Source organism: Panthera tigris, chromosome B3 (genome assembly GCF_018350195.1).
Source record: "Panthera tigris isolate Pti1 chromosome B3, P.tigris_Pti1_mat1.1, whole genome shotgun sequence".
Lineage (NCBI taxonomy): Eukaryota > Metazoa > Chordata > Mammalia > Carnivora > Felidae > Panthera > Panthera tigris.
In genome coordinates, this window is record NC_056665.1 from 126,517,647 (window position 1) to 126,541,098 (window position 23,452).

Here is a 23,452-nt window from a genome sequence, read left to right on the forward strand (position 1 = left end):
CCTGAGCAAGAAGCCAGTTAATACACCCCAGACTCCTGACTTACAGAATCTATGAGATAATCAATGAGTGTTTTTGCTAAGCTTCAAAATAGTGCCACCATTTTGGAAGAAAGTTTAGCAGTGTCTTAAAAAGCTGAACATAGTCTTAACATACAATCCAGCAATTGCACTCCTTGGTATTTACCCAGTTAATTTGAAATGTTATGTCCACACAAAAATTTGTATGCAAATATGCATATTATATTTATTCATAATTGCTAAAAAGTGGTACATCCATATGATGGACTATTTTTCCACAATAAGAATAAACTGGCTATCAAGCCAGGAAAAGATATGAAAACACCTTAAGAGCATATTCGAAAATGCAAGAAGCCAATCTGAAAAGGCTACATACTGTTTATGATTCCAAATATATGAGATTTTGGAAAAGGCCACAGTCCAGTGAGAGTAAAAAAAAATAAATAAATAAAATCAATGGTTGCTACAGATTTAGAGGAGGGGAGGAAAGATGAATAGGTGAAGCAGAAGGGATTCTTATAGTAGTGAAATTTTTCTGTGTGTTACTGTAATGATGGATATAGGACATTATGCATTTGTCAAAACCCAAAGGTAGAACTGCACAACACAAACAATGAACCTGAACTTAAGCTATAGGCTTTAGTTAATAATAATGTCTTAATATTGATTCATCAGTTGTTACAAATGCACCACATCAATGCAAGATGTTAATAATAGAAATTATGTACATACGGGAGGTATTTGGGAACTGTATTATCTGTACTATATGCTCAGTTTTGCTGTAAATCTTCAAACTGTAGAAAAACAGTCTATTTACTTTAAATGAAAAGTAGCAGCTTCAATGTAACTGAATTATGGCCTCAGCAAGAAGGCATGGTGAGTATAAGGCATTCTGAAGGTAGGGCTCTTGTTATCCAACTCTGAAATTTTTGACATACAGGAAACTGACACCCATGTCTCAAAATAGTCTTATTTCTCAGGAAAAGCAAGAAAAAATGGGTTTCTGTGTATAATCCCCTGAGTTTGAAATGTTGGAAATAAATTCATTAAAAAAAATTTTAAACATTATTTTGGAGCTAGATTTGGGCCCAAAGCAGATAACTTCTACCTTTGATTATAGAAAATTCACTGGTTGGTAAAATGGCAAAAATTAACAAATGGCCGTGGCAGATTTCATTTTCTTTGGTTCTCTCAACAAATGAAAACTCAGTAAATCAGTGTATCACGTATCTGTTGTGTCTTATACAGGCCAATTCCCTATAAGTTGATCACCGTTGAATCAATGATCCAGGGATGCTGTCTGGGATCATTTCTTTTTGGGTTGCTCAAAAAAATCTAATTTAGTGGCAGTGAACTCTTTTCCTAAGTACAGGAAATGCTCTTCCTCTGTCACAGGAGTTACAAATTATACCATTAAAAAAGATATGTTGCAGCTGCGTTGGTCAAATAGTAGGTATACTGCAGACTAAGGAGACATTTCCAGAATGAATGGTGGCCTTTAAATCCCTTGATGTCCATCTTATAATCAGTTAAGCAATAGTGCTATAGTGTGGCCTACTAACTGTATTTTTCTGGCCATAGAGCTAATAAGAGGATTAATAAAAAAAGCCAAATTGCAGACTGCTTTTAAAGAAGTGAAATTTTCAGTCACATAAAAGAATTGCAAAAAGTAAAGCAAAGCAGTGCCTAAGTGAGATTCTTAGCTCATTAGCTGTTGTGGACAGGAAAACATGAATTATAGAAGGTCATGCACTGTAACTTGTATAATTACAATAGATGATTCTTAGAATTTTGAAAATATACTGTATTTGGTTATGCTTTAAATATGTACTTTTCTGTTAGATACAATTAACCCTAAATTAATATATACCATATGGTACCTAAAAAATGTTGATTGAGCATTTACAGTGAAAAATAACTGGGTGAGATTTATAGATAATGCAGTAATCCGATTTGGTGCTTTCTCTCAAGGAACTTCCATTTTACAGAAGAGACAGTTATGTGCAGTATTAGGACAGAAGCTGAGGGAAAAAATTGCTTTGGGGATCCTGAAGGTGGAAGAACTAATCCCAAAGAGAGATGAGAGGAGGCTTTCTTAGGACGAGGTAGCATTTGAGCCTCAGTAAAAATGGAGGGGGTTCTAATAGATGAGATGGTTTGTAACCATAAACAATGGTATAGAGTTTGGAAAATCTAGATGAAGTTTGTGTCCTAGAGAGATAATGTGTTTGGTGAAGAAGGGAAGGTTCAGTCGGTCACAGAAGAAACACTGAAATGTTAATGTTGTTTCAAGTGGCCCTCTGTTATAAAATAAATTCAAAATTTTTAGCATAAAATTATGCTGTCATCCCTGACACCTGCCAGATTTAATTTAGGCCTTTATGTATTTATGTATATTTCCAAAGATGCTGGCATAACTAAATGTACATCACAGATATTAAGAGAGAAGCTTCATGAATATGAACTAAGATTATGCTTTCTGGGAAATCCTGGGTATGGGACTATCATAAGATTTTGAATAGCATATAGTCACTAAAATCTAACTGAAAAAAAAAAAGAACTTGTTATTTTCAGGTGCACAAAAATCCTAGGGAATCATGTCATCAGAATCATTAAGAAAGTCCTATCTATACCAGAAGCTCAGGACCACAAAACTGGACCCCAATGGATAGAGTGAAAAGTTCCTTGATCAGTCTGTACATTAATCAGATGTACACACATTTATATACTGTGAACATTGTATTAGTGTCCCTCCTTCCTCACTATTGTGGCACTTAGCTACTAAAATCAGTGTTAGGCCAAACAAAAAAAGTGCTTCTAGATGCACATCAAAAAACGTTTAGTAGGCCAGCAGATGAGATTTGTAATGAGTAGATTCTGAGAAATAAAACGGGTGCAGGTAAATTTCCTAAAACTCAGAATTTTCTATTTAAATTTCTCACATGTATTTTATACTATCTGCATATAGTTAAATGACACCTATTAAAATGTCACTGAAGTTAGTGGTAGCATCAGGATAAATGTATTACTTGATTTATATATTTATTTTATAATAATGTATATAAGCAATATATGTTTATTACCATGCTCTGATAAACACAAAAAGGTACAAGGAAAGAATCAAGAGATTATTTAGAATCCTACTACTCTAAAATAACCAGTATTAAAATTTAAATTTCATAATTTTCGACATTCATTGATGCCACAATACAAAAAGAAGGATGGGTAGCAGGAAGGATATGTGGACACAAAAGTAATTATAAGAATTGGATCAGATTTTACCTATTATTGTTACAGTACCATATACTTTACTAAGTTAATTTGAATTTAACCAAAGAAAAAAGAAGCTAAATCAAAATGGAAGAAGCTACCAAACTGCAAGATTAGGGTTTCATGACACAATATAGTTGTTGAAAGATCCTTCAAGAAAAAAAAGATTAAAATATTTGAAAGATTATTAAAAACTTAGAAGTATTTTCATTTTAATTGAATATTCATTATACAGTATTAATAAATGCCCTGACATAAAGATCTTTTAATTTGCTTTTTTTATACTTACTCCCACCTCATTTCCTTTCTACCTACCCATTTTTAATACAGATACTATTTTTTGTTTTGTCAGAGATTTTAATATTTATATTGATTCCTTAACCACATTTTCTTAGCTGTTTAATCTTAATTTTTGTATTTAATTAATTTGAGGTTTACCATTGTGCATCATTTTTCAATTATTTATTTCAGTTCATCTCTTTTTAACTTGATTTCATCTTCATTTGGCTTTCTTTTCCTTCCCTTCCCTTCCCTTCCCTTCCCTTCCCTTCCCTTCCCTTCCCTTCCCTTCCCTTCCCTTCCCTTCCATGTTCATATGACCCCAGTGGAGTAAATCCACTTTTATTATCTGAAATGTCTGGTTATTGCCTTTCTCTTTTGAGTTTTTTGTAATGTTTATTTATTTTTGAGAGAGAGAGAGAGAGAGAGAGAGAGAGAGCAGGGTGGGGGAGCAGAGAGAGAAGGGGACAGAGGATCTGAAGCAGGTTCTGTGCTGACAACCTGATGTGGGGCTTAAACTCATGAACCCTGAGATCATGACCAGAGCCAAAGTCTTATGCTTAACCGACTGAGCCACCCAGGCACCCCTATTGCTTTTCTCTTTTAAAGGGAACCTGGCTGGGTATATTTGTGGATAATACCATTTCCCCCTCACCAGTCTTTGGAGGCATTGAACCACTGTGTTCTGACTACAGAACAGATGTCTGAAGGTAGTCTAATTTTTTTCCTTATGGGTGACTTGATTTTCCAACAGGAGGCCTGAACAATACATTCTTCCTCTGTGAATTTCAACGTTAACGAGGGTTTACCTCAATGTCAAAGTAATGTCCTAGAGTATGGCACTCCTTTTTAGATACAAAGTCCTTCGTTCCTTGGTTCCTACCTGCTTTTTTTTTTTTTTCTTCTGAAGTTAAACAGCTGTGGGATGTTTTGATATTGACTGTTTTGAATTATTTTTTGTTATCATATGTATAACCTATGCTTTCACCATATAGACTCAATTACTTAATGTCGTAACACTATTTCTGTATTCTATTTCTGAATAACTTATCTCTTAATATTGTATTGGTTGGCTAGATTTGCCATAATAAAATACCACAGGCTGGGTGGCTTAAACCTACTAGAAACTTATTTTCTCATAGGTCTGGTGACTAGAAAACCCAAGACCAAGGACCAGCAGGCTGCAGTTTCTAATAGGGGTTTTCTTCTTGGCTTGCAGACAGATGCCTTCTCACTGTGCCTCACATGGTAGAATGAAAGGGCAAGCAAGCTTTTCATAAGGGCACTAATCCCATCACAGAGGCTCCAACCTTATGGCCTCATCTAAACTTAATCAGCTCCCAAAGACCCCATCTCCAGATACCATCACATTGAGGTTTAGGGCTTAAATATGAATTTTAGGGGGACACAAACATTCAGTCCATAACAAGTATATTGAGCCCTCAATTTCAGGGTACAAGTGAAGTATAGGTTACATTGTTTTATATGGCATTTATATTTATCATCTTCTTCCTAATTACTTTATTCTTTTTTTCTTTATCCCTTCACAGCGATTGTCTCAAGCTTTTCTTTCATGCCATCAATTTGATTTCTCTCCATGTCTGTTTTGTTCTTTGTTTTTTTTCCAGTGTGTTTATTAGATTTATGTTTTTGCTCAATACATTCCCTTAGCTCTACTTTCTTTTTTTATCATTATACTTTTTCATGCATAATTTTTCTTTTTATATATATTTCATTGAATTCAAATTGTCACCAATGTCTAATCCAATTCTGGTATTGCAGGGAGCTCCTTTGCAGAATTTGTTTCTGTTCCTTTGGTTATGTTTGTTCCAGGCAAGGTTTGAAGAGTTGCCAGCTCATTTATTTTTCATCTTGTTCCTAATGTGAGTTGCTGAGTTCAGATTAACTACGTGTTGGGACACAGTTTTAGCAATTGTTTTTGACTCCTCATCTAGCTAGTCTGGCTGGACCAATAGATATGGTCCTGGTTTTCCAAGTTTGTGACATAATATCATTTTCCTTTCTTTATTAGATTGTTACTGATGAAATCATGGATTTTTAGAATATTTTAACTTTTTCCTTCTCTGCTTACTTATGAACTGAAGGAGATCCCATTTGTGAGTCAGCTTTATTTTTTTTTAAATCTTTACCCAGCATCTCCAAGGCCATGGAACTAAAGAGCAGTTATTGCGGGGACAAAATTTTCCAAGAGAAGACTCCAAGAGAGAGCAAGAAGAAAAATCTTATATATGGAGGTAAGTTAATGATGCTTAAGAGAAAGAAATAAATTCAAGTTCTTTCTAAAGAACTTGGTATGGAGAGCGGAGTTTGCATTTTACCTAGATGCATTCTGCAGACTTTAGAAAACAATAGTAAATGGCCAACTAGGAGGATTTCAGTTGTGATGGTGACTGCTGATGCATTACATTTCTGCCCATGACAGAAGCATGAGTAAATAAGAAAGCGATGTTTGTTTGATAAGGTGTATGTGGAAGACTCCAACACATTTTATACAGAAAAATGTATATATGTTAATAATCCATAATAAACTATATGAGCATTATCTTGAGGAAATGAGCTCAATTATTAAAAGAAGTGACATTTATGAACTATGTAAATTGATATCCAATTAACTTGCTGCAGCTCTCTTATTAAATGCCAATTAAGTGTATTAACCTTCTTTACAATTTCATATATCAATACGAATTTAACTGTACCTTTATTGCCATTGTAATTTTGAATTAATTGCGTAGCAAGATGATTTATCTTTTGCATAATTATGAAGCCTTACCCTCTGTTCTTCAAAAAAATAAAATTGATAGTTTTATAAACTCTGAAGGTACGCCCCCAAGATGTCACTTATTACTTAGCTTTGTATAAATCTTTGTTTTGAAGTAAAATGCAGATTGCACATGGTTTGTGGTAGCTGGATAGTGATTTTAGTTCTTTATTTGAAATAAAATATGAAGCAACTACATAATGCACCTGAAAGGCATTATTAGGTCTACAAATTGTTTTCTCTTATGATTTTTGTTAGCGTCTTTATAGACAGATTTTTCTGGCAACTGAGAACTTTCTTAATCAAACAGAATGCAAAATCATCTATTAGAAAATAGGTATCTTAGATCATTATGGTGAGACATGTTTTATTTTGCTTCCACAATCCCCTGAATATCTAGCATGGTTATAGACATTTACCGAGTTTGAAGTAGTTGAAAAGATCATGGGTTTTGAGGTCAAATAATTTGGGGTTCGGTTTCTCTCCCAGTTTCTATTTCTGGTCATAGAAATCAGTGACATTTATGGCTTTTAGCCTATTCACTCATTAGTAAAATGTGGATGGTAACAATTCCTGCATATGTTTATACTGAATATTATATCTAAGTAAATGCACATATACACAAAAACATATTACTATGAGTAATATGCATGGGAGTCTATACTCAGTAAAAGCTAGCTTTTATTACTATCTTTTCTGATTTTTGATTTTTGAAACAATTTCATTGCTTTGTATATTCCATGAGCCTACTGCCAAATAAGTTTATATATGATTTATGAATGGGGTGGACCTCAGGGCATCTTAGTCTTGAAAGAGGGAAATAAAACATTGCATGCATATGAAAGACAAATTGGAGTATATGCAGGACTATTGTGTCATTTATCTCACTGAAATTACACTGAAATGTTTACTGGCTAACTCTATATTTATACAACGAGAGCTTCTTACACATATATTTACTTACGGTTTAAAAGTCTGTGCACTGATGAATCTAAATCCAAATTATTGAGAGCATGTTGCTAGAAAATCAGTCCTGACTCCATGCTAACTGGCAGCCCTTCCGTGGAGTCATGCGAGTATTTTGGCTGTGGTACCTTTTGTTTTTCTGCTTTAGCATCACACCGTTCAGTGCTCGGCAAATGTGGCCTATTCGTCACTACATTGCTGTGTGATGTTCACATGTACCCTTCAGGTGCCAAGGTATAACTTCTATGGGCTGTTTTTGTGCACTCTGCCCTGTGCTATTTCCCTCATCCCCCCCCATCCCTCACATTGTCTCCGTGTGGAAAGACCAACTGAAAGTCAGACGGCTTCCCTTTCCTCTCCGTTCCTTGCTTAAGCAGCGATGATCTCTTCCCTGCTTGGCATTGTCACTTGTTTCTTTGCTAATCTGTGCCCGTTTAAGTCTTCCGTAAAACCTCCAATAAAGTCACCCATAAAGCCATCAGATGTCAGGTACAATAATAAATGTCTGTGGAAACAAAAATCACCCTAATGAAATAGAAGAAAACCTAAAGTCCTTGCCCATGTGCTTCCAATTAAAAATGTTTCCTCTGGCTTGTCATTATTTATAGCATTGTTAATGATGGAATTCACACTGAAATAAATGTCTTTCTTGTTGGTGATTATTCATGAGGCCCATGTGCCTATAAGTACCTCAAACAGAACATTCTCTATGGAGGTTTGAGATTGAGGGTCGCTGGGAATTGGTGTAGAAGGCCGAGAAAGGATTTCACCTGCAGCTGCACAATAGTCTCATTGAGGTCTGGATCTGACTGATAAGGATGAACAATTGTGACCACCGGAGTAAATTTATGGAAATTAGTTGAACAATTCCAGTGTGGCTCTGGAGTATCAGAATTACAATTTGTACAGATGGTGATTCTTCACAGTCAACTAAGCAACAAAAATAAAGCTCCTGCTACTTGTCAGAAAACCAGCACTTGGATAAAAAGTTCTTGTAGCACCCATAGCCCACATGGCAGGGAGGTAGAAGGCACAAGCCTGACTTGAAAGCTGCCAGCTTTTCTTTTCTAGAATTCGATAGCATACTGTCCTATTTTATTTCTTTTTTAAAGTATTTATGTGTTTGGGAGTGGGGGAGGGGCAGAGATAGAGAATCCCAAGCAGGCTCCGTGCTGTCAGCACAGAGCCTGATGTGGGGCTCAAACTTGAGAACTGTGAGATCATGACCTGAGCTGAAACCAAGAGTCATACGCTCAGCTCAACCAATTGAGGCACTCAGGCATCCCCTATTTGTTTTTCCCAGAGTTCTCAATTTAGAAAGGGATTTCAAGGTCTCTCACCATTTAATAACTAACTGCAAAAGACTCCCATGAAAAGAGAAGGATGGGATCAATCTTAATGATAAGCTTTTATCCATTGTCTACTCTTAAGGCATTTTACATATTCATAGTTCACAAAATAGCTCTGCAGTGTAAGCATTTTTTAGAGTGACTTTACATATGAGAAAACTAGACCTGAGAGACTAATCATTGAGTAAGCTATTATCCAAACAGACTCGTTTGTCTCTTGAGCTCATATTCCTTGTGCTACACTATCCTACTGGTGAGTTAATTGACTAACCTGTGAGTTCATCTTTTCCACATCATTACAGATCTCATTCCTATGAATATATATCCCGAAATCCTCACAATTTTCTTGCATAATTACTTTAATATCTTCTGGAGTCTGTATAAGTTTAGTCACTCAGAAGTATCTCCTGTGTTGTCAGGAAGATATTGTTGCTTTTGTATTCTTTGTGTCCTGTAATTATCTGGTTTTGAAGGATTCCACCTGGTAACTTAATTCTAGTGGAATTAATGTGGAGGGAATACATGAATGCCACAGTGATTGAACCTCATCTGCTACGTCTGACAGTGCGTGCATGGTGTGGAGTGGTAGGAGTAAGGTAAACATTCACCATCTCAAATACTTTAACTCTCTTCTACATTTCCCTTTTACTTTTTTCCACACTTTCTTTGGTTTTATTCCCCCAAGGAGAGCATGGACAGATATAAGTAAGCAGTCCCCTAAAGTCACGATATATTGAGAAATAATTATAACAATGGTGATTGTGCCAGCAAGAAGTTTTAATTTAGGTAAATATTGTACTTAATATTTCATTCAAACATCCCTTAAAACACTGTATTTTTTTTTTTAAATTAACAGTGTTCCCTTGAAGTTGCTAAAAACTGCCCAATTTATGCTGCAATATTCATTCAAAGATTCTAGTCTTCTCTCTTACTTTTCATTGGTTTTGATTCTTTATATAGCACTTCAATTTGTAAGCCCCTTAAATGGTTCTTAAAAGTTTTCATTACTTACATTCATGCCATTTCCAGCGGCATGTTCCACATTTCCCAACAATGGTTCCAGTGTATCTGGGGTTTCGTGTACTGCTGTAACCTGCTAAAGTTCTTGTGTATCTTGCCAAGGTCGTAAACAAATGCTTTCTTTCTCTCTTCAAAAAAACTTTTTTAATGTTTATTTATTTTTGAGAGAGAGAGAGAGAGACAGAGTGTGAGCAAGGGAAGAACAGCAGAGAGAGAAAGGGAGACACAGAATCCAAAAAAGTCTCCAGGCTCTGCGCTGACAGCACAGGGCTCGAACTCATGAACCGCGAGGTCATGACCTGAGCCGAAGTCGGGGACTTAAATGACTGGGCCACCCAGGCGCCCCCTCTTTCTCTTTTTTTTTTGTTTATTTTTGAGAGAGAGAGAGAGAGAGAGAGAGAGAACAAGTGGGATAGGGGCAGAGAGAGAGGGAAAGAGAGAGAATCCCAAGCAGGCTCCCTTCTGTCAGTACAGAGTCTGTCTCGGGGCTTGAACTTACGAGCTGTGAGATCATGACCTGAGTCGAAACCAAGAGTCAGCCACTTAACCAGCTGAGCCACCCAGGTGCCCCACTTTGTTTTTCTTTTATCAAAGCTTTTGTCTACTGCAAGAAACCATTGCTGATTCTGTGGGATGGCTTAACAGAACTTGCTTTTTTTTAGATTTAAGGCCACCACCTTTCTTTTTGAAAAGTTATTTCCTCTCCCCATTGAATGATCCAATCACTTCTGTCTTTCTTAGTTTGCTATTTTAATACATTTTTGGATTCTAGGCTTCCTACATTTCCAGACATATAACGGAGTCAGGGGACTAAGTCCAGGAGATAAATTTGTCATCATAGTAAAGGTGACTGGTAAAACCTCCTCCCATACTTTTCCTAAAGATTAGGGTAAGGTTTTATAGTTTTCATCAAAGTCTTAAGGGGCTTATGACCCAAAATAGGACAAAATGATCTTTTATGCAGATATTTAGGTATGTTAGAAATAGGTATTCACTTAACATTTAATAGTGAAAACCATAAAGCTTTCAGACGGTAGGTTAGGAGAATATTCTCATAACTTGCCGTAGGTACATTTTCCTTAAACAGAACACTAGTTAAAAAATGGATGTCATTAGAATTCAGAATTCCATTTGATGAAAAGACACCATGAAGAGAAAGAAAATGCAAAGCAGGAAAGGATGTTTGCAATACATATATCTGACAAAGGACTTATATCTGGAATACATAAATAAGTCCTAGCAAAGCAATAAGTAAAGGACAAACAGTTTCGTGGAAAAAAAACATAACAAAAAAGGAGCAATTCACAAAAGAATATATCTAAATGATCATAATAAACGTGTAAAGTTTGAAAAAATCATTCTTCATTAAATTAAAACCACAATGAGATCAATGAGATATTACCTTTATTCACCATAATGGTTGAAAATAAAAAAAAAAAGAAAGAAAAGACAGTACCACATGCTGAGTAGATGTTGAGCAAATGCAAATTATACTAATGGAAATATCATTACAAACACCTTGCACAGTGCAGAGTCTCCTAAAACAATACATGTATCCTAACATTCTGTACACACATGTGAATAGTGATGCTGTCTTATAGTGTGTGTGTGTGTGTGTGTGTGTGTGTGTGTGTGTGTGTGAATAGATCTGTCCCTATTTGTGCATCAGAAGAAATGGAAAGGAATGCATACAGTAGCTTTGTTCACAGTAGCTTAAATTGGGCTAAAATGTTCGAATGTTCCTCATCAACAGATGGGATGAATAAACCATGGTACTTGTAGGCAGTGAAACCCTACGCATTAATGAAAACTGTAACAAACTACTGGTATTGGCAAAAACCTAGATGAATCACACACATATGATTATAAGTGACGGAAATCACTCACAAAAGAGTACATACTGATGTCAATATATATTGCTATAAAAGAGGAAAAATAATCTACAGTGATAAAAGTCACAATAGTGGTTATTTTCCTGTGGGTGGGTAATGACTCTGAAGGGGAGTGAGGCGGGTTGCTGGGCTGCTGATAATGTTCTACGTCTTAACCTGGGTGGAAGTTATTTGAGTTTGTTTGCATGGGTACATTTTGTACAAATGAATCAAGTTGTACAGGAGATGGTTGTGTACTTTATGCATTATATCTTAATACAATAAAGTGGTAAAATACCCAAAACTCGATACACAATGATCATATCTAACAAGGAGTATATGAAAGTACCCAAAGGAAGAACACTTTCCTGAGTTTTGTATTTGCCCCGTGGACAGAGCCAGATTAAATATGGCCGAAGAAACTCTTCTAGTTATAGCTCGTAGATACCATTGTGAGAAAAACAGTACACTCATTCTGGCTCATTCTGCCATTTACTTACTTATTGACTGTTACCAATTTTCCTGACATGTAAAATTGTGTAGTGATATCTATTTTATAGAATTATTTGGGAGATTTAATAAAATATTTCAGTGGAAGTGTTTATCACGGTGCCTGGCAGGTAGCACTCACGTGTGTTAGATATTGTTACTGTTATTATTACCATTATGTTTATTAACATTATTATTATACACCCCAGCTGATTTTGCCCAATATATATTTTAGAGGTCTATATTTTTCATGTTTATTTATTTATTTTCAGAGAGAGAGTGTGTGTGTGAATGTGAGATGGGGAGGGGCAGAAAGAGTTGAAGAGAGAAAATCTCAAGCAGGCTTCACTCTGTCAGTGTAGAGCCTGATGCAGGTTTCGAACTAAGGAACTGTGAGATCATGACCTGAGCCAAAATCAAGAGTCAGATGCTTAACCGACTGAGCCACCCAGCTGCCCCAATATTTTTAATTTTAAAAAATGGTACTATTTTCTTGGCTTTCCCTCTATTTATTACACATTTCCATTTAAATGTCTTTGGAGAAACAATTAGAAAACTCTTTTGTATTCTGCAAAATGTAAGTATAATGAAACAAAATATCTTATAAATATTTCTTTTTCTTTAATTTTTTTTAAATGTTTATATTTGAGAGAGAGAAAGAGAGACAGTGCATGAGCAAGGGAGGGGCAGAGAGAGAGATGGAGACGTAATCTGAAGCAGGCTCCAGGCTCTGAGCTTGTCAGCATAGAGCCCGAAGCGGGGATCAAATCTACAAGCCGTGAGATCATGACCTGAGCGGAAGTCGGATGCTTAACCGACTGAGCCACCCAGGTGCCCCACTTATAAACTTTTCTTTATACAAATACATACACATACATTTCTTATCAAGAAAACAGCTGTATTTTTGTATTAATTCCTTTAACAATGTAAGCATCCTTGGACTAGTATCAAACAATTGTTTAGAATAACCCACCAATTGTAGTAATATTACCTATTTGGAACATTTTTAATGTTATGATGACCAATTCAAATGTATACTCTACAAGCCTGACCCTATTTTAGTGTACCTTTTGATTATATTAGTGCCCTCTTTGAGAGCAAAGCAAGACAATAGCTCCTGAGTAGAAACATAATGCATCTTGTTTGTATACCCTTTCTGAGAAGGCAACAATGAGACAAATGTTGCAAGTGTCAAATAGAAGGGATTCATCAATAGGTTCTTTTCTTTGAAATAGACTTACTTACAGAGTTCTGTTTTTAAAGCAAGCTGTGATCTCTACACAGACTTGCAGACCAAACTCATTGTAGTCCACTCTTGCATTAGACCATAAATTAGCCTACAACACATAAATATTAGTGTTGTTAATCACTTAAATAACTCCATCATCTCCTCTTATCAAAGCCTCTAGTTATCCGAAGGTTTTGTTAGTAATGGCTTGGATGATGATTTTTCTTTCTGGAGAAAAGTCAAAGACATTGCAAGTGAATATTTCATGTAATTTCCAGAGATCTGTGTTGTTTACAGTATTTTTGTATTAGAGGAGGTGGAAATGTTCTCCAAAATAAATACATTATGTAGTGGGCAATGAAGGGGTAAAGCCACTTTTCTTTTTTAATCACAGTTTTTTCCAAAGTCATATAGTCCCTACAGATGAGATAATAAAGTAACTCCACATTGGTTCCTTCAGTTCCCTGGAGTTTAAAGTGTATTAATGGCTATTAGATTCAGAATAAATAAACTGGATGGAAAAATCATTATTTGAGTTCTATTTTCCAAATATCAATTTGGTTCTTAAGCACTCCAATAACTTACCCTTAATTTCCAGCTTGAAGCTTCTGAGAAAAATAGTTGAAATTTGGGGCATCGTTTATTTTTCCTCTTTTATAATAATGGGATGTGAATTCATCGGCTGAGTTCATTGAATTTGGCATTAGAAGCTGAGTCATCTCTTAAGAAAACACATATTTTACATATTGAATTTCATCCTTTGGGTGATAACAAACAATAAAAAATGCATTGATAACGATAAAACATAATAAATTGAATTAATTGGAACGGTGGGATGAATAGACCCTTTCTTTTTTTGTTGTTGGTGAATTCAGTAGTATCACGTGAAAGATTTAACATTGAGAATTAGTGAGCAGAACTGTTAAACAGAATTATTTCTTTCCTTGGATACATGTTTAAATTTCCTTGTTTCCAGTTTGCATATACTGGGATCTTTCTGTTTCACAGCATCACAAACAGGAAAGGTCAAACATGGCAGATCACAGTATCAGGATCTGTAGGGCAGTATGTATGATCTACGTGCATGCAAGTAGGTGGATCTTAGGGGAGACCTGCTGAAAGAATTCATTTTTTTAATCATTAAAGCTCCTTTGCATAGAAATAGAAGCAGTTAATTGGCAAGAGTGACAAAAAGATAAGTTGCATCACACAAAAAGAGCAGACCAATAATTCATACTCACAGTCCGAGGTCTTGTAAACTGCTCCAAATATTCACCAAAGGCTAAGTTTCTACATTCAACAAGTGTTACTGACCTCCTACCACTTGTGTGGCTTTCCCATGCAGTTTATTTTTCCTACCCAAATCTCCAGTTAGGGAAATCATGAGATTATTCACCTTTTAATTGCCTTCTTCTTTAAAAAATAAATAAATAAAGCTAATTAAAGCTCATCTTTCTTTCCTTCTCTTACTCCCTCACTACCTGCTGCCCTCCCCTCTTTCCTTCCTTCTTCCTTCCTTCCCTTCCATGATGTTTGTAATTGCATAACTGTTGAAAAACCTAGAATTTAATAAGTACCCATACACCTCACCTTCCAAAGGCAATAAAAGTAATATTTTTATGTAGTGACTCCCCAAATTTCCTGTATGTATTAAAAGCTTGTTGAGTATAGAAATATGTGATAGTTGAATCATTATATATACAAATTTTTGGTGTTTCTTTTACTAAATATGCATTTTGGATTATATACTTATAAATAATTTCTAGGAGGTGCATTACTTTATCAGTTCCAAAATTTGGAATCATGGTTTACTGATGTTCCAAGTGATGCTTCAAGTATTTTGCCTTGTTTTGAGCCTAAGCATAAAAACGTGCTACTTTTTCTAAATGTATATACATTTAAGGCAGCACATTGTTCCGTAAGTGTAGATTTAACTCACTTGTAATATTGATCATCTTGAGCTGCTGTTAAATTAAAAATACATTTTGTAGCGATTCAGGTGGAATATATATATTTCTCCTACTGTTACTGTGTTCATTGAGGCAAACTTCTAAGTGCTCTCTCTATCTTCTTAACCAGATATATTTTCTGAAACAGACCTGATATAGCACTTTCTAGGTGCCTCAAGTTACTTTAAAATTGGAGCATGCATTCTTCATAATTTAAATTTTTATGGCATCCCTTTCTTGCATCTTGGTTATTATTTTTATTATTTTATTTTATTTTTAATTATGATAAGTGTACTCTTTAGTCCCCATCACCTATTTCTATACTCCCCCAAACAGTCCATAGATTAAATATAATCCCTATCAAAATATCAACAACATTTTTCACAGAATTAGGACAAACTGTCCTAAAATTTGTGTGGAACCATGAAAGACCTCAGATAGCCAAAGTAGTCTTGAAAACAGAAAACAAAACTGGAGGTATCACAATTCCAGATTTCAAGTTATATTACAAAGCAATAGCAATTAAAGCTGTATGTGTGGTACCTCTTGGGTATTTCTTGAAGAAAAAGAAAAATGGCCCTTCACTTCCAATAATATGAGACTACTGAAGATTTCTTAAACATACAGTATATTTTCACATTGCCATATATTTATCAAATTCAGACTGTTTCATCATACACATAAAAAAAAAAAAAACAGAACAAAACAAACCATGACCCTGTGCTCTCCCCAAACTTTACCCTTCCCACATACTGACAATGCAACACTAATATACAAACTCATTTTTCTCTTTAGTGGAATGCAATCAACTATTGTTTATAGCCAAACTATACAGCTTTCTCGGAGTTGGCTATCTTGCCCAAATGCCCCTGGCAATTGGAGTAAGTCCCATCTTTGGTCATGTGGTTATTATATGACATTAATCACGACACGTTTTGCCACAACCTAATTTACGCTTTTGAAGGTCAAGAACTGAGCCTTGCTTACTATGCATCAAGCATTGCAGTAAGACTTCCGGCTTTTATTGAATGAAAGAGTAAATTATTGCGATCAATATTTATATTTAAGACCCAGAACAAAAGCCTTTTACCTCTGCGTGTGGCCGGAGAATTGCTTTGGAGGGGTAAATTGATGAAAAACATCAAACTAGACTAAGCTCAAAGAAAATAAAGGACAATTATTTGAACAACTTGAAAACAATTTAGTTCACTTATTGAAATCTTTAAGAGAACAATAAACAGTGACTTTCTTGTATAAGGGGAAGGATCAAGGCAATGGTGAATGTGCTGGATATTAAGAGGTTAATGAAAAATCATGACCTACAGTTAAATGGCTGTAGTTCAGCTACTGTCTGAAGGTATCTAAACACTCCCAAATTCTCCAGCCATTATTAGTCATTTTTTTTTTAGCAAATTGCATTTTAAACAATGAATGGTGTTTATTTGAGCCCAGAGATTTTGTGGTGATAGATACCAGGTATTTTTTTTAATATGAATTCACTTTAAAAAGTAACACATTGAATTAGAATCTGTCTCCCTAGTACCTGTATTTTTCCGTTTTGAAATGCTCGTGATTACTTTCTTAGGAAAAAAATGTTACATTTAAGCAGAAATGAATAAAACTGGAGAGAAGAAAAATAGCCACAAGGTTAAAAAGTTAGGAAAAAGCTGAAGGGAAACCAACACAGCTGCCCAGAACCATGGAGAAAAGCCTTTTGGGGATCCATAATAAATGAACATAGGTGATTAAATTTAATTCAGTAGTTGATGGTTCCCAGGGGCCACGACTGGCTCTCAGTATATAAAATATATAACTCTGCGTTGGCTTAAACATCCGCTGCCAGGCTATAGGAAACACACTTAATTCCACCCCTAACCATCTTTCACATGAGAGGTAATTTATTAAAGACCTTACCCTTCCTTTTGGTATACAGTTCAGATTGCCTGTTTCTCTTCTATCATCATTGTATTGTTTCCCAGAAATGGTGGTTTTGTCAGGGAAATTTCCAACGGCAAGGATAAGGCAGATGGCTTCATCATTCTTTTATTGTTGTGGCCTTCTAGATGGACTGAGGATGGCCTTTTGCATATAAGCTAAACCTACATAAAAATAAGAAACATCATGGGGCGCCTGGGTGGCTCAGTCGGTTAAACGTCCAACTTCGGCTCAGGTCATGATCTCGCGGTCGGTGAGTTCGAGCCCCGTGTCGGGCTCTGTGCTGACAGCTCAGAGCCTGGAGCCTGTTTCGGATTCTGTGTCTCCCTCTCTCTCTGACCTTCCCCCATTCATACTCTGTCTCTCTCTGTCTCAAAAATAAATAAACATTAAAAAAATATTTAAAAAAATAAGAAACATCATTCTTTCGTTCAGCAACACTTTTTGAGCCCCTGCTAGGTGCCAGGCCATAGGAATATAGGGCTGAATTAAGGCAGCAGTGTACCCTAGACAACTGTACATTTCAGACAGAAGAGACATAAAAAATAATTATGATAACTGTACTATAAAAGAAATTCTCACTTCCCATGCCAGCTTCTGAGCGACCGACCACAATGGTGCCCAGAAATTGGTGGGTGTGTTTGGTTTCATTTTGTGTGTTTGTTCATTGTTTGTTTTTATATAGATAAAGTGGTGAGAAATGGTTAAAGATTTTATACTGCCTAGGTAGTTGGGGAGCCTAAATCCAAAAGACATTGAGAGAGAAGGATATTTAACATACTGCTGATTGTCATGTTATGAAGAGAGGAGCAGGGCTGAAACATGACATGGTTGATGGAATCATACCTAATTCCTTGGGATTTAAATAGTTTTCGTAGATGGCAGGGGACAATTAGCTATTCTCTGTAGAATGATTGATTGATTGATTGATTGATAATTGCCCAAATACTTGTCTTCCATATACTTTAACATTGGGTCATCTTTTTAGTTTTAAGACATAGGGTCAGGATTTCCAAACTGAGTTGTTGATCTATAACTAATGTTTTGCAGTCATGAAAATTGCATTGCATGATTGCAAATATCTGAATATAAAATAAGTTTAGTTCATCTGAGTGTGTCAAAATGGCTACATGTTTAAATTGCATAGATTAAGCTCCGCTTTCCCTTCCATGGTGGCCATTTGTTGTAGATATAGCTTAATATTTCCCTGAGTCATAAGCATTTTGACAATATTATATTTTATATTGGAAGAGCAAATTATGGCGCTGAGGACCCACAATATCAGCCCTTATCCACAGTGCCTCCATTCCTATATCAACTATAACACATTATTTTTAAGATGTACTTTAACAGTATAAATTCCCATAGATGTAGTGTTTTAAAAAGTAATTACATCAAATCCTCAAAAATCATCTCGGGATGTTAATTTTAAGCATTGCTATCAAGTCTTAATTTTTTACCCAAGCGTCTTTGCAGGTCAATAAATCATATTTTTATATTTGTTCATATAATTATCATCAGTCTAATACTTTAGCTCAATGCTATCTCACATTCCTGTTGCTTAGCTTAGTTCTGTGTTTCATAGAATCTCTTCCCTTGTTCTACCTTTTTAACAGGATAAAAGGTAGAACATAAACATCCTTCAAAACAAATTTGATATTTTATCTTAAAATCTTTCCCGTCAAGTCTTTCTCTCCTTGACACCTCTATTAATTCTATCAAACATTTCTGGATTTACAGAAAATACTGATATGCTTTTGTGGTAGAAAAAACCTGAGAGGCTCACAACTGAATGATGAATGGGAAATTTTACCACTGTGCTGTGCCACCTAAAGTAAAAGAGAGTTAAAAGGCTCTGGAGAATGAGGTGTAAAGGAGGAAAGACTTTGAACTGTCCCTGTTCCATATTAGGAGAAGGAAGACTCTGGGTGTTGCTGATTGGCTGGCAGTATCTGGGCTTGTCCCCAGGTAAGCACTTGAGCTGCCTGGAGGTAATTGGCTGCACAGATGGTGTGGGGCCCCTGGGGATTATGCATTAGGCTGCCTAAGTCGAGGCTGTGATACCCAGTCAGTTCTGTATTGCTGACAACCTAACCAGGTTAAGGTTGGTCTATTTCTTTGTTACAAAGTGAATAAAACCAAATGTTTAACTGACTGTATAGTTTTCCTTTTTGCTCCTAACACTTGTGTTTCATGGATTCATTTTATGAGCAAATAAAAAGTGTCTGTAAGGTGCTCTGGAACTCTCTCTTTACATCCACAAGCTTGAGTGTGGAACAAAATGAGATGTTTCTTACTTTCTCCCCTCCCTTGAAATTAAACTAAGTCAACCTTAGAACTCTTTGCTGCTAGGGCATCAGGATTTCTCAACCTCAATCCTATTGGCATTTTGAGCCAGTAAATTTTTTTGTTATGGTGGCTGTCCTCTGCACTGTAGGATATTTCATGGCATCCTTGGTCTTGTCAAAGTGAGTAAAAAAAACCTCACTTGAAATCAAGTTGGGAGGCCCTAAAGGGGGGCTCTCCTCTCCATGCAGCCTGCATAGAGAGCAAGAAGATAAGAATTATCTTGACAAAGGAGGTCATTTTTTTTTAACTATGAATTTTATCTCCTGTCTTTAAGAGAAAGGAAGATGATCTCTTCCTGTCTCACTCAGCAACCACACTCTCACCACAGCTTGCAGCCAATGAGAAGCTGTTACAACTCCAAACTTGTTCTTCTCCAGTGAACTTTTATTCAAAACAACCATCTCCAATTTCCTCCTAAAGCCTAATAGAAGCTGACCTTGCCATTGTCTCATCTGACTTGCCTAAGGTTTGCCATAGTTGGCTTGTCTCAAATTGCAGTTTTTCTGCTATTCCCAAATGAACTCATTTTGGTAGTAAGATGGCTATTTTTTTTTAAGGTTGACAGTCTCTACCCATAGATAACCAGTAGCAACACCCCACCCCCAGTTGTCACGATCAAAAATGTCTGTAGACATTGCCAAATGTGCCTTGGGAAGGAAAATCACTTTCAGTTGAGAATTAATGTGCTAGGCTGGTAGAAATACCAGTTTTCTATCACTATTTGATCTCCTTTCTAACTCCTGTAGGGTTATTGAAAGGTCCCCAAAACTTCTATGAGTAAAATATCTGGTAAAATATCTACAGTCTTGGATGGTTTCTGACTAAAATATTTGTCTGAGCTCCGTTAAAGTTTGGTGACTCTGCTTTAGGGCCATGCTGGGAATCAAACAAGCTATGCTGAAGCTGAGAGCCCCAAACCTGGCTTAATTCTCCCTAGTTCTGCTCCACAGCTGTTCCCCTCTGAGCCTTGTGCCACAGAACAGTAAAGGGAGTAGCAGTTGAGTAAATTGCCCACCCACCCATGTGTGACCATGTCCCATTCTCCTCCTCTAGATCTTTGAGATATGACCTCCCTGCCTCCTTCCTCCTGAACAGTTTGGTTGCCTAGTCTTGGCAATAGGTATACATTTAGAAATAAGGGATAAGGGTAGTTGAAAGTGTTTTCTGCTTGCAAAGTGCTAAAGTTTTGGAAGCAAAGTATTATAAGGGTCATTTTTCATGCTTTAGAATGGGAAGGGAAGAAATAGAACAAAATGTGTGTAACTTGTAAAATTTGGGGCAGGAGCAGAAATCTGTGGCTGAAGAGGCCATATGTTGTCCCGAGAAAATTGTGAGTTTCATATATTTGGATAATGTCTTAATCTCTGTCCTTGGACACAAGCCTCTTCCTGCCTTCCAGGCAGTGGATTTTAAGACAAGCTTCTTAGCTCTTTGAGCAATATGAAGATAGTGGATTCCTAAGACTAGTCAGGAGTCATTATTGTTGTTTCTTAATGAAAAACAGATATTGGAAAATCTGATGTTACTGAGACAAGAAAGCAACATGGCTGGGTATACACTTTGGAGCCATCCTGCCAGCTTTTAATGTCTAGTTCTGCCTCTCATGCAATTTACTTAATTTCTCTGCAGTTTAGTTTCCTCCATTACACTAAGAAAACTACCTCTTTTATAGAATGATTAGACAATGAAATAAGTTAATACATTGAAAATTTAGAATGGCACTTGTAGTCAATACTCCATAAGTATAAGTTGTTAACTCTATTATCACCTTGGTAAAAAGGATTACATCTTCTTAAAATGAATCAGGCCATGAGAAGGGACTGGAGCAAAGACAGAATCCGGAAAAATCACTCAGAATGACGTGGAAGAATGTCCTCAGGGAGTATTCAGAATCTATCCGTGCCTTGCCCAAACCTCTCCGTGGCTTATTAAGTCAAAGCCTGGTTTATGTCCATGTCTAATCCACTGTTCTGACTGCACATGGCCTGATCTGTTAAAAGTAAAATGCACCCAATATGCAATATCCAACTTAGTTTTAGTTTTAGTAGGGGTTGACCTCAGATAATCCCAATACCTACCTCTTCCTACCTCAGCCCAGCCAGTGTCAACAGCAGCTGTTCTGTGGGTCTTTGGGCCAGCAGCCAAGAAGTTAGGCACAAATGCTTCGGACCTAGTTAGAGATGCTATGGAATAAAGAAACGCTTTTCACTTCATTTCACTCAGTTTTTTCAAACCTCATTTCTCCACTGAATCTTTTTTTGCCTTTTTCCTCAAGGGACTATCCACACCCTGTGGAACCCTGCATCTGAGGGATGCAGTTCGGGACATGCATTCTCGTGTGCCCATTCACGTTGATTAGTATATGCTCTGGTCTCTGGTCATTTTTGTGATCTGTGGGTTACCTTTTTATTAGCTTTTTGCCAGCCTGTGCTTATTATGGTTTTATCTCACCACACATTCATTAAGTTGTCTCCATTGGCTCTGTGTTTTATAAAAATATCCAGTCTTCTTCACTTATTTTCCCAGTAAGCATCCTAACTCAGTGCAGGTGCCACCTTACCTGCCACACACGCTCTCTTTCTTTAGCTAACTGCGCGCACCGCCCTCTCTTACTTGTGTCCACCCCTGAGATGGAGGCCATTTGGGGACAATTAGTGTTTCACCATAATCGCTTTGCCTTTAATAATGGCTGACCATGAAAGGTTCATATTGAATTACAACTAAATACTAATGTGCTTTTCTGAAGCTAATGAGCCACCTGTGCCTCAAGAGAAGAAAATGAAAATACTGCTGGTTTTGCGAAAGAGTGTTCAGCGCTTTGAGTTCCTTTCTTATGGATCAGATACAAATAGCTCAAAGGTGCTTGTTCTTAAAATATTTCAGGATGCCAGTTTTTTAGTAGCTCCCTTCTAGTCCAAGTGCATTTGGTTAGGATGGGGTCAGCCACGTGGGCAGAGAACCCAGCCTGCCAAATCAGAGCACGAGACTCTCCCAAACACACCACAGCATTTCGGGATGTTACATGTGATGGAAACCAAACTAACGAAAGCCAGCTCGGGAGCTTTTCTGGGAACTCTTTCAAGATGAATGTTCCATTTTGCTGGAGTTGCTCAATTGATAGATAAAAGGAACAGACTTGTTGCTTGAATCTGTTCCGTGACAGAGCTTGGTCAATGTGAAGCCAGGCTTGGGTGGAGGACATAGTGAGACGTGAAGAGACTGCCTTGTCAAGAGACTGTTTGAACCTCTGTATGAGGCCATACCTCACAAGAACTGTTGCTTGGACTGATCCCATAAGTTTCCATTTGGCTTCAACTAGTTTAAGTGAATTTTTTTGTCACTTGCCAATAAAAGTGTCTGGCTATACAGATTCTAATGTACGCAATTTATGATAGAGCCACCTCATGAAATGCAAAGCAACAAAACAGTGAGGTCAAATTTATAAGACAGGAAACTTAGCAACTCTTACATGTAAAAGCACCTTGTAAGAGAGCTATTGTCACATATCTTATCCTGGATTACCCATCGGCATTTCTATGCCACTAGATAATGCTTAAGTTTTGTTACCCCAAGTGCCATTGTATATCTTTAAGCCTCCCTCTTTTGCATGAATATTACTGTCCTAGATACCATAGGAGGAAAATGAACTTTTTTGATTGAATAATACAACAACATGATTAAGTGATGAGAGTTTTTCAATTAAAGTTATTATTTTGGGGGCGCTTGGATGGTTCAGTTGGTTAAGTGTCTGACTCTTGTTTTGCTTGTTTTGGCTCAGGTCATGATCTCATGGCTTGTGAGTTTGAGCCCCGCATTGGGCTTTTCCTGTTTTAAACTCTGTGTTCATTCCTGTTTGTTTTTGCACTCTTATCATAGAAAAAGAGATGATAATCTATTAGAAATATAGATGATAATCCAGTTCCTAACTGCAGTTACATGCAAAAATTAAA

The 23,452-nt window shown here is 36.5% G+C and overlaps 1 long non-coding RNA gene across 4 annotated transcripts in view; it reads left to right on the plus strand.

Annotated features, from left to right (window-relative positions):
• Nucleotides 1-23,452, plus strand: part of LOC122239676 — a 279,979-nt gene that overhangs the window by 139,445 nt on the left and 117,082 nt on the right. For all 4 annotated transcript variants that reach the window (XR_006219021.1, XR_006219020.1, XR_006219022.1 and 1 more), the window contains one exon: nt 5,722-5,822. This is a non-coding gene — a long non-coding RNA (uncharacterized LOC122239676). The remainder of the gene's footprint in view (nt 1-5,721; nt 5,823-23,452) is intronic.